Source organism: Caloenas nicobarica, chromosome 18 (genome assembly GCF_036013445.1).
Source record: "Caloenas nicobarica isolate bCalNic1 chromosome 18, bCalNic1.hap1, whole genome shotgun sequence".
In the NCBI taxonomy this organism is placed as follows: domain Eukaryota; kingdom Metazoa; phylum Chordata; class Aves; order Columbiformes; family Columbidae; genus Caloenas; species Caloenas nicobarica.
In genome coordinates this window covers 6,676,182-6,688,647 of record NC_088262.1, presented here as the reverse complement: position 1 = coordinate 6,688,647, position 12,466 = coordinate 6,676,182, and positions in this window count along the sequence as shown.

Below are 12,466 nucleotides of genomic sequence, written 5' to 3'. Positions count from 1 at the left end.
CCTCGGACTGGGGGCTCCGCTCTGCCATGGTGTGGGTGCCAGGGGCAGCTGGTGTCTTCTGACCCTGGGCGGTATCTGCTCCTCTCTCCACTTGCCAGTTCCTGCAGAAGCTCTTATCATGCTGTGTCTCTCTCTGTTAAATTGGTTTGGGTGTAAACACCTGTTATTTTAGTTACTAAATCCCTTTTCTCTTTCTTTTAAAAAATTGTATCTACATATATGTTTTAAACTTAACGTGACATTTAGTCCTGTAAGCTCTCTAGGACAGGGTCTGCCTTCTAATGCCTGACCGAGCTCAGTGTCACCATATTCCGAACATTAAATCATACTAATAATGGAAGAACACGGAGTTCGCGCCCAGGCAGCCTTCAGCTTTGTGTCTAGAATTGCACTGCTAAGCTCAAGAACCAAGGGGAAAGAAGAAGAGAGGGGAATTTCCTCCACCTCTGCTCCTTGCCTTGCTCCTGAAACTGCAAGTACTGATGGTGAAGACGCTGATTAGAACTCCATGAGCATAAATAACATTGTCTAAATACTCAGCAATTTGACACCGGGGGGTTGGAGAATAATCAACATTTGGATTTTGCTGACTTTTATACCACTGCTCTTATTGAACTTTTTTTCCTCTTATTGACTAGAGGGAAGAAAGAAGAATGACTCCTCATTGTACTCCACTGATGAATGGAGGCACAAACTAGCTTTTGTTGTCAATAAGAAAATATTGTACCATTTCTTCTTGAGAGATCTCTAGCCACTTGATTTTTATTTTTTTAGGGAGAGAAAAACTCTCCATACACTATGTAAGTAGTGAAATGGCTTCTTTTGAAATTCTAGAGACAATAAAGCTCCTTTGATATAAGGCAGCCATTGCACCTCTTTTCACCTCTCTGCTAGCAGAGCTCGTTCTCGTTAACTGGCTAAGAGCTGTGGAAAGATCTATTAGAATTTCACTGATATCATTTATCACTGCTGTTCACCCGATCCTGGCAATATCCGTGTCTATCAATTATGTGAAGAAAGATGCCATACAAGTTCAAGCAGAAATGTGCAAAATATTTTACTTTGTATGGATGCAATCTCAGATACAGGAGATAAAAAGGGAATCGCACGCTGGCAGATGTCACTGCTACCTGTTTTCAAATGTGAGAACACAAATTATAGCAAAATGTATGCGCAATACGTCATCGGGAAATGAGTGGGCCCTTTGTCAGTGACCTTAAGAGGCTTATGGCAGAAAAATGTGGGGTGCTTATCTCCCTCCCATTTTTACAATTTCAACAATACTGCACAATATTTTCCACAGCACGAGACCTTAGTGAGGCAGAATGTTTCACAGATTGAACTGAGGCCAGACGTGGGTGCCCAAAATGGGTGCAGAGATTTAGCACAGGTACCAGCTTCAAGACTGTTGTGCTTAAACCTCTGCTTTGGCCTCAAAACGTTTAAGGATTTTCTGACTAATAAACTAGGAAACAACAGTTTTGCTTTCACACACACCAGATCTGTCTCCATCTTGTGTGAACTGAGCTGTTTGGCCTAACCATCCTACGGACCCACAAATCTGGCTTTGCCATGTTTTACAATTAAAGTTATGGCACTTAGTGGCACTCTCCTTTCTATAGATACTGGTTTAAACCAGTCAGAGATTTTTGATTAAATATGTCTGACAAAATTTCAATGTGTTTTTTCATAATAATAGAAAGAAGACATCAAAGAGACACATGGATCTTTGGAGGATGACGTTTCTAACCCTTGAAAATGAACGGACACCAAACCAGCAGACTGTATCTCTGGTTGTTCGATGATGTTTTCCTACCCCCTCTTCAGCCTCCTACACCAGCCAGAAAGCACAGATGCTCACGATCATTCCCTAATAAAATCCCTGAGGCAGGGAAACAGTTACTGTGTTCTATAAACCACCACGAAAAGCATTTAAATACATGTTTAAACTTTAGCATTCATTCAAGAACCCTTCTTAAAAGGGCTGCTTCCTTGACCTGGCGTGTTGAGCTACAGCCCCTCCATGTCTCCTCAGCAGATTTAAAAGGCGCTAATAGGAGAAGATGGTTATCGTTGGTACTGACAGAAGTAGATAATCCTCTTGTTAAAACCACGCTGCACAGAGAGGTGGTGTTGATACATTCCAGCTTGCAAAAACACATAATGATATTGCCGACTTCCTTAACATAGAGGGCGGTCTCATCTCTAGGAAGAATTTCTTCCACCTGTTTTGTTTACCTAAAGCCCACATTAGTACCTTTTTCTTCTACCCAAAAGCAATCCTGTGGAATACGCTGAGGTCTGCTACTGAACTGGTACACACTTTATATACTTACAAAAAATTAAAGCCTGGCTGATTGCTTTGTATATCTGCAAGTAGGTCACTAATTAACCCAAAAATATTTATTCTCAGGTCAGGCCCATATTACTCTCTGCTTTGTGATAAATGCAAGTTCATATTCAAAGACAATGTTTACATTCATCACATGAGCTAAGGTTGTCTGCAGTAATTAACAGTTATTCAGACGCTGCCAATTATTACACCAAATAATAAAGAAAAAAAAATCTTTATCATTAGCTAGCTAGGTCAGTGAACACAAGGGCAGCGTATATATTAAAATTCCCAAGGAAGCAGAGATTAGTTCCAACACTTAAAACCCCCTCAATCACTGTCAGCTGCATTACAGATTCCCAGATGTAAAGAAAGAAGGAAAAGTCATAATATATGAACACACATACACATAAGGTAATTGCTTTTTACCCTCTCTCTGTCTTTTTCTCCCTGTACTTCAGAGAGATCACAGAGAATAATTATAACTATTTTTTAAATTCTATCAAACGAGCCCAGTTTTGCTTCCAAGAATCAACTCTGTGCTGCTGGTTTAGCATTAATCTAAAGGATTATTTGGATGAGTGAGAATTGTCTCGGAGTGCCAGGGCAGCCGTGATCTGAATAGGGAGTTGACTTTTGGGTAGAAGAGGTTATGGTTGAGATTCACTGGGACTTTAACTTTCAGGTGATGAATCTGATTTGAGATCCATGTAGGTTTAAAGGCAATTGCATCTTCAGAAAGAGAGGGAAAAACGTACTAGATGTTTAGCACACTTGTATTCTCATCCAGGAGTTCCCAAAATGGATCTGAATTGTGAAATTCATATCAGGGGCCTGACTTTCCATTGACATCTCCAGAATGTTAGGTGTGAATTAAAGGTGAAGAGCCTAAAGTTCTTTGTGCCAGCTGCCAGTCCTGGCAGGGTGGGAGATATTGCTTGTTGTTCTACTATGGATTGTTGGCATTTTTTTTTTTTCCCCAGTTGGGGAAAAAAAACATCTAAAACAGCCACAAGCTTGTGCAGAAGGAAACAGAATGAAGTTTGATCACACTTCCTTCTGTATCGAGCAATTCCTCTATCCTTCAGAATGATATGCAACTCCATAGTTTCTTCAAGAGGCAGAGAATACATTGTAGGACTAAAATCCAGTTTTCAGTCCTCTCCTCACATCTGTCATGACACTACAGCCCTTCTTTCCCAAGACACAGCTGCCACATCCTCTTCCACTTAAATTCTTGAACTCTATAGAAGCAAAGGTCATTCAGGATAAATTCCATTGTATATGCTTTTACCTTTAGTTTGGGATTTTCCAGGAACTGGATGGGAAACATTCTATCCTAGAACAGCAAAAGACTGTCTTGATGTTACCTAAAATCAGGCAACATAGTATTACATATGCACCTTGTAGGAACATGGAAAATAAACTGCCTCAATATAATTTGATCTATTTTTCTAATAACTTTTCTAATGAATATTTTATTTTTTGTAGTGCTGGACTTAATTTTCTTGGAAGACAATTGTCATTACATTAACGAACAAACAGTTCGCTAGAGCTGAGGAGTGCAATAATTGATTTTTCAACTTGGTGGGTGAATTAAGAAATCATTATTTTTATGTTCCAAGCCACATCAAAAAAAGCTGGTGTGGATTCTGAAATCCTTCACTTGGAAAGACTGATTTTGGTGTTTTATATTCTCAAAATAGATTTTCTTCAGGAAATTTCGATCAATACCTACCTGCTGTGGTCAATATCGCTTTTCTAGTTCAGGTTGATGTGTTTGTCACCGTCCCAGCTCAGGACAGCTGGGGATGCCTGACTGGGCAAGTAGCTCTCCCAGAGAGCAAAGCTACTACTGATGTCTTGGAAAACATCATGTCTATCAGGTATATTATCTGCCTGGACATCCTACATGACCAACGAATAAGGCATGTTTTAATTCACATGGCATAAGGCATGGTTCAAAGCTCTGTGCTTGATGCCTATGTGTGCAAATCTTTTAGACAGAATTTTAACACCACTCACTTATTTTGATCTCATGACTGAACGATCTCCTGATCAAAAAATCTGAGTTCTAATCTTTCTGAGCCTCCAGTTCCCCATATGTGGAAGTAGAATAATCCATGCAGCTTTGCAAAGGTCTTTGATGTCTTCAGATGAAGAGCAATAAACATTAATATGACTCTATTGTCAACATAAAAATACTGTTATATCCTCTCTAGCCCTTGGGCTGCGTTAAAGAAGGCAATGACACTTAGTTCATTTGATGTAACTATGGAAGAATGATCATATATACACAATTAAAAACATAGTTTTAATCAATTATGCAGCAGCATCTCATCTGTACTCTACTAATTAGAAAGGGGAAGAAAAAAGTTAGTGGCTGAAAATTAATTATGCCAACATTTCTATACAGTTTAGAACCTAGTTACAAGAATTAAATATTTATATCATTATGGTTTCCTTTACGCATCCTAATGTGATTGCCTGAGAGAAAATACCGCAAGGTGCTCCAGCGCTCACGTAAGTTTAGAGTTTGGATTCTCCCATGAGATAACAATGCCGACAAGTTTGTATCTAAATTTTGTATCTTCAGACAAGAATCTTCTTTCCACACACAAGCTGGCAACTCATTTCAAGCTGCTGATGTGTCACATTGATCTCAGAAAATAAGACATCTTTCTGTTCAGTTAAAGAGTGGCGTGAAAAAGTAACGGTACTGAAATGGTTCCAAATCTTAGTTATGGATCATGGGCTAAATCCAGGGGCCATGGACTCCTCCCTCAGAGCTGGATGGTTGTTACAGTGTTTCAGGATCACAGGCTTATTGTGTTTAGGAAAATGAAGTTATAGATTTTTTTGAGAGTTTTCCACCCATCTTCTATTCTTATTCGTTTTATACTCCCCTTCTAGCTTTCATTTGCCTGGATCCATTTTCGTTTCATCCCTTGCAGTCTTCCCTCAGCAGCTAGAAACACAACTTTAAAATTGCATCAAAACGAGGCTGTTCACCTTTCTGTGTGCACATTCATCTCCGAATGCCAAGTGTTTATGTAAAACATGCTCAGCCCTACAGCTCCTGGCAGCTCGCCCGTGCAGCTCAAGATTTGCAAAATTTATGATTGTTATTCAATGCAAGAAGGCTTTGCTCTTTGCAGGTAATTGTTAAAAGGTGAGGCCCTGACCCCTCTCATTACACAACAAGTTATTGTCTAGCATTCACCCTGAGGGGTTCTTTACTTGCAACTTTTATAACAACTATAAAACGAACCTGCCTTTTCATCCAGTAGGCTGTTCCTCTGCCATCTTTCCTACAGAATCTAGAGTCCCTCTCTAAGTTTCCTTAATTTTTAATGCTCATTCCTTTATACTCCTGAATTGAAGTTAATGAGACATATCTAGCTGGCTGCTGGGCTCAATCAGAGCCTTTCTGGACTACACAGAAAATCCTATACCCTACAAATCGTCACAATGCACACTGCACCTTTTTGTAATGAACTCAGAAGCATAAATAACAAATATGCATAGATATAACATCTCTCTCGTGAAACAAATTTCACCTAAACACTGAGCAATTTAGGCTGCCAAAAAGGCACTTTAACATAGAAGCTGAAAAAGAAGGATGATTTAAGAAATGATTTTAGGTTTCAAGAAAACACAGAAACATATGGTTAGTGTTAAATATTTGTATATATGATATAGCAAATAGAGATGTCTCATGGGTTTTGAATCAGATATTTAGAGAGAAAAAGAAGAGGAAAAAGATACCATGCTGTGTCCCTTCTTTAGAGTAGTCTAGAAACAGATTTTCTTAAGACATGTTTATCTGAGAGAAGCTTTGATTAAAAAAAAGGAATAAAATCTCTGAGACCAGCATCAAATTTTAAACCCACGTTTTAGCACCTCTCCCGCTCATCGCATTAAACTCCTTTGGCCATAGCAAGCACAGCCCTTCGAAGGCAAAGTCCAGACAGACACCTGGAGACTTTGAAGCTGGACACCAACCTCCAGGAAAACCAAGTCCTTTAAAAGGGAAGGCAATTGATGGAAAATCTTTGAATAAAGAACCCTTCAGGTATGCGAAGTGTTTAAGAGCAAAGCTTTTTCTCCAGTGATATCAGGTCCTTAATATAAGAAAGTAATTTAGAGAACTCTTTAATTTGGAGAATCCTTAGATATTATATGTTCAGGGAAAAAAACCAGGATTCTGTCTGAAAATAATAGCAGATAGGAAATGAAGCAGGGAAGGTACAGTGACTTTAATCAGTGTAAATGTAGTTTTTAAAAGTGGCGGTACGTTATTGATACTGTGCAATCAATAATTTTGCTTTGCATTGCTTCATGAAAAGCGTCTCTCTCCTCCTGGAGGGCACCCTGCACCATCAGAGACCCTTCCCTCCCAATAAACACCATCCCTGGCTGTTAGACAAGGTGCTTTTAGATCCCAGGTAGAAATGGCCAATTGCAGGATACAGTGAAATCCAAATATATCTTCCCCCAGCCCCCCAGAGTCAGCGTTATAAATGCCAAGTGTATGGAGGAGTCCTAGCTAGCAGGTTAGAAGCATAAAGAAAATAGGACCGAACTCTCCATTAACAACAAAATGAAGGTCTCAGTCACTGAAAGCAACGGTCATAGTCCAGCATCAAGCTAAAAATGATGGTTTTGTCTCTGTGTGTGAATGCGCACAAGCACACGTGTGTGCATAGAAATTCCTTTCTGTTTAATTCTCAATACTCAGGAGTCACTAGGTGCTTAGCAAAAGGAGCAGGGAGAAAAATGCAGCACAACAGTATTAGAGAACAAGCCACCTGCCGATTTATGTCCAACAGTCTCTTCACCACTGTTTAACTTCAGACAGCTGCAGTCGTCCAGGGAATGATGGAAAGGTTGCTCTAGGTTGACAGGCACCTGATTACCATATGTAATTATAATATTAGCAGCCGTTTTCTTATTGACATCCGGTGGGATTTTTCTGGCTAAAAGGTCAGGAGGAAAAGGATTGCAGGGTTTGGATCACACCTCAAGCAGATTATCAGCAGTGTCAATAACACCTGCATTAGCTGTGTGTGGGTACAGAGATCTAAAAAGGGTCGTGTTCTCCTGGGAGCTTGTGTACGCAGCAAGGACGGTGAGGCGGGGGTATTATGCCTCACAGGACTCTCTCAAGATTTCAAATGCTGTCTGACACATACAAAATATATATGTAGCGTTACATGCAAATAACTCCCTGGAGTAAATACTGTACATCAGTTTTCCTAAAAGCTCGTTCGGGCCTACCTTTCTGTTTTTTCAGGTCATGAGAAGACCAGTCAGGACTCGCTTGGTCAGTGCAGTAAAGAGTTTGAAGAGATGCATTTTCAAAGGATTTTACACACTTTTCAATTGTACAAAATTTTAATCTGAATGGCTAAGCAACACGCATCATGTTTGACCAGGATAGCACCAGTATCTCCCGATGGGAGTAAATTGATCTGGATGCAAGAACAATTTGTGGGAAGAATTTCCATGGCACAAATGGCTATTTTCTACCTCTCTCCTATTGATTTTAAAGTGCCATTCATGCCTCTTCACACTACCTCTAAGTTGTGTTGACATCCGTTTACTCACCCATTACAAACAATTCATCCAATAAAAATACAGTATGCGGAACATGCTAAATCAATAGCCAAGACCAGTGAAAAACGGAACATCACAGCGATGAAAGTGAAATTACTATTTTGACCCTATTTAATCAATCCTGAGAACTAAAATATCAATGAAGAGTTGAAGAGGAGTAGTGATATGTTGTATTTCATGCACACAGTGTGGTTAGTGGGATTTCTTATTCATATAAAATTATGGAAAATAGCCTAGATTCACCCCTCCTCTGAAGCTCACGGAGACCAGGGCAGTTGTAGGAGGGATGAATCTTGCGCACATTTCATGTTGCAGATTTTATTTTTGGTGTGAAATGAATAAAGTCAGGTCTGTCCTGCTGCTGCAGAAGGGCAATGCCCTGCTGGGAGCATCATACCAAGGGAGCCACCAACAGCCAGATCTACCCGGAGTCAGGATTTTATTCCGCTCTGTCATTTTACTAAATGGGGCAGTGAGGAAGGTGGTGACATTGCCTAAAGGGCTCTTCGTCCCTGCCTCTTGTATTTGCTAAGCCACTCTCTGATATTTCCAGTCCAAGAAAGTTCTGGTATTATTTTATGGAAACAGGAGTGAATTATCTCTTGGGGTTAATTGTACTTTTTCTTTTCTTTTTTTTTATTTTATCAAAAGACTAATGTTAAGGATGGCAAAGAATTTATAATTAAGCAGATGCCCCTCAACACTTATAAGGAGAACTTCTATTGGAAAAGCAATGAATATTTTCTCTACTATCCCCCTTCAACAGATGTTCTGCCTAATCTACATTCACTTTACTCACTGTCTTACCTTTGACCTTTCTTTTGAAGGTGTTCATAGAAGAGAATGTCAGTATTTATCTACCTGCTGTGCTTCCATCTGTCTATGCAGTGCACGAATAACCACAAATTATATTTCCTTTGTGAAAATTTGAATGACAGAATCATTTATAAGGCTTCATATACATGGAATGATCAGATGCTCTCTCCTTGTCTTGGAGGAATTATTCATCCCATATCTGGACATGCAAACCAGGAACAGCTGCCAAATCTGGATTTGGGTTTCCAGTATCTCCACTGAGATTTTCTACCAGAACTCTTTCTTGGATGCTTTTTCATCATCCATCAGCCTTGTTTTACTTATTTTTCTTGACAGGGAAAATGAAGCAGGAAGGGTCATACCTAAGACTTCCACAAGGAAGACTACTTCAGTGCTCATTAAAATGGTCCAAGCTAAAAACTGCGCCACATAACAGAACTGTGCACAGTCTGGATAAGAACTGCTGCAGCAGGATATACAACAGTGAAGTATTAAACAGACTGGGCAACCTGATTCTGCTGTATTTGCTAAATAGAGAAGCAATTTAATCTACCACTCAGTTGGTCCATGAACTGGAGAACATGTTACAGTTCAAGCTCCTGCCTCTGAGAGGTGTTTGATATTCGTCTTACAGGAGACAACATCCTCCTATCTGAAAAAAAAGCGTGCCCTGCAACATCTGCCTGGGAAAGTCAGGCTCCTGCAAAAGGAACAGTAGAGTGCAAAGGGAAAACCATAATCACATGTTATCTCTAATGCTCCACAGAACATTTAATGTAAGTATGGCGATCAATTCCTTAGCCTGGCCAAATTCCAGGATCGGCAACTAAAACTTCCTGAATGTCTACATTACAGTCCAAAGCATACTCCTGGACATAGTGGGACTATGCAAAATTTTACACATCTATTTCTCTCCACTGACTATAAAAGAGAGTCTGGTCTAGACTGGCTCTCTTATATGCAGACATCTCAATTTTATGTGCAAATGTTAGGATAAATGACTCTCATCCCAAACTCCTGGGAACAGAAAAGAGGAGAAAAACGCCCAACATAGTGAAAAGGTTTACCCAAAGCTGAACGTGAAGGACGAAAATCAGATAGGGGGAACTAGGGAAAGAGAAGAAAAGAGCCCAAATTATAAGAAAAGAAACAACTATGGAACATCATTGTAATTATTTTGTATCAATGTGAGAAAATCTGACGTTAATTCTGTATCTATTTAGAAAATCAGGGAAATGTGTACAGTGAACTATGTAATCAATATTTTAACCAACTAGAACACAAATCAATCTGCTTTTCATCCAATAGTTGCCTAGATTTGCAGGGGAAAAAAGGCAACCAATACTATTAAATAGGCTTGCAAAGCAAGGGGTAGGTTAGCCAGTACTTCTGCACTTGATATCACTAAGAATGATATTACACCAAATTTGTTCCCTTAATCCATTAACAATATATGGTTTTGAAGAAACTCATTTGTTAGGCTCAGGCTCATTTGTTGGGCTCACAGGTCTGAAATACTCATGATTCAATTACCTGTGAAGAACTGCAGAGGTCAGGAAGGCTCTGAAGGATGTCACATTAAGGAAGGAAAGAAAGAATCAGCATCTTCCCCATCATTCTCCACACTCTGAAATTTTTGCATCTATCATGGGACTGAACTGTGCTACTTAACTGAGCAGCATCTGGACACAGTCTGAAAAATGTAGAGTTTTCCCTACCATGCTTCAGGATGGGGTTGTCTCTGATTTCAGTCTAATTTTCTATTTACTTTACTTCTCTTAACAAAAGACTCTGTAACTTCTCTAAGTCTTGGTGCTTCCAGGCTGCACAATGCTCAAAATCTGGCCCTAGGATTGCAAGAACAGGAATCACTTCCATTTGAAAATCGTAAATAAAATGTACGTCATAAAGCTCAAAATTCGGTGATGCATTATCTGTATCAAACCAAGAAATCTATCCTTAACACCTTGACAGTATTAAAGACTTGAAGGATTTTTAAAGACTGAAATCCAAGGTTGCTTGTGAGAGCATTCCGACTACAACTTGCAGTAAGGGTATCAAAGAGAATACATTAAATTTCTCTGCAGATTAAATCATTATGAAGGAAGCTACATGAAAGACAGTATTTCTTATAAAGGAAGAGTGGAAAACTATGTTAGAAATTAGTTACGATTTTTGAAAATTAGACTTTCATTTCACTTGCTATCAAATAATTGCTGTTAAGTTATTCTCCTAACTGGACTGAACCCTGGAAACTAAGCAATAATGGTGGTCCAAGCCCTCAATGGAAGTGCATTAACAATGGTAATTTCTGTCAGGGATGTAGCAAACGAGCTGCATGACTTCTGTTAATTTGGGGCTTGCTTCTGCTTTTGAAGTTAGTAGTTCTGTTGATTTCAAGGAAAATGAAACTGAACTGCCTTTCCTGGCAACCGCATGAATTCAGTTCAAAAAGAAATCAAAGCCTCTGCCCAAAAGCTAGGCCGAATTTCCAGAGTAAAACTAATTAAAAGAAAATCCTGATATATGCACGTGTTCTTTGCATATCCTGGTTTCAGGCAGGTCCAGGAAACACCACCATTGAATTATTAGGTATTTATAGCCTTTTTAGCCTTAGTCAGCTATGAGATCCCCTGGCCAAGGCTTTGGTCTCGCACTTATCTATTCTGGGCTTTTGGCTTTTTCCTGGCCTCGGGCAAATCTGGCTTTGCCTGTGCTCATCTCCTGTTTCAGAAAAGGGGTAGAAGGGGCTCTTCTCTATTTAGATTAGATGAGACCAGATGAAGGAATATTGTTCTCCGTGTTGTGTAGCATAACCAGGTACTAACATTTGCTAAGGCTCTTCCAGGCACCTTTGGCACAAAAATAAAAATTTGTAGGCAGACAAGAGTTATTAGAAGTAACGTCTGTGCAACTCCAGCTTGGTGAAACAGAACATTGAGGTTTCCTCAAATGAAAGGAGAACAGAGTCGGTCAGAGGCTTGCAGGCACCCAGCAGCCAGAGAGAAAACACGCACGGCTCTTCCAAGCTCATTTCTGCTCTGGCGGCTCCATCCCACATTAACACCCGCTGGTTTTGCTTCTCATCCTCTGACTCCTGGCTATGTACACCCTGGCAAATCCCGCAACACGACCTGACACCTGCGGTACTTCTCAGGCTTACCGATAGTAAAAGAATAAACCTCCTGCCAACAAACTGATAAACCTGACAATACACCCCAGCAAAGAAGAGGAGATATGAGCTGCTGAGTCCTTTCCAATCACACTAAACTTGAAGCCAGCCACAGCAATCTGAGCTGGAGAGGATGATGGATATTTGGTTCCCGATTCACATGTGAATGTTGCCTCTAAATGTCTCCGTCTCTGTAGCTACAGGCAAAGCAGGAGCTATTTCTGTGGTACAGAAACTATATTTCTGATATAATTGCAGAAGCATCTATTAGGCTTTCAAAGCGACACACTTCTAAGCCAAAATGGATCAGACCTGGTACATACGGTACTACGTCTCCCCAAGGTTAAGAAATCCCTACAATTTGATTACACTTACGAACTTTGACAGGGTGGAAATTTTGGATGAACCAGATTCATTTTGACATAATGGTGAGCTGGGATAATTTTGGATAAAAGAATCAAGTCCTCAGTGTAATTAAGGAAGGCATGAGTAGAAGAAGATGGCACTCTGAAGGTTTGTGAAATGCT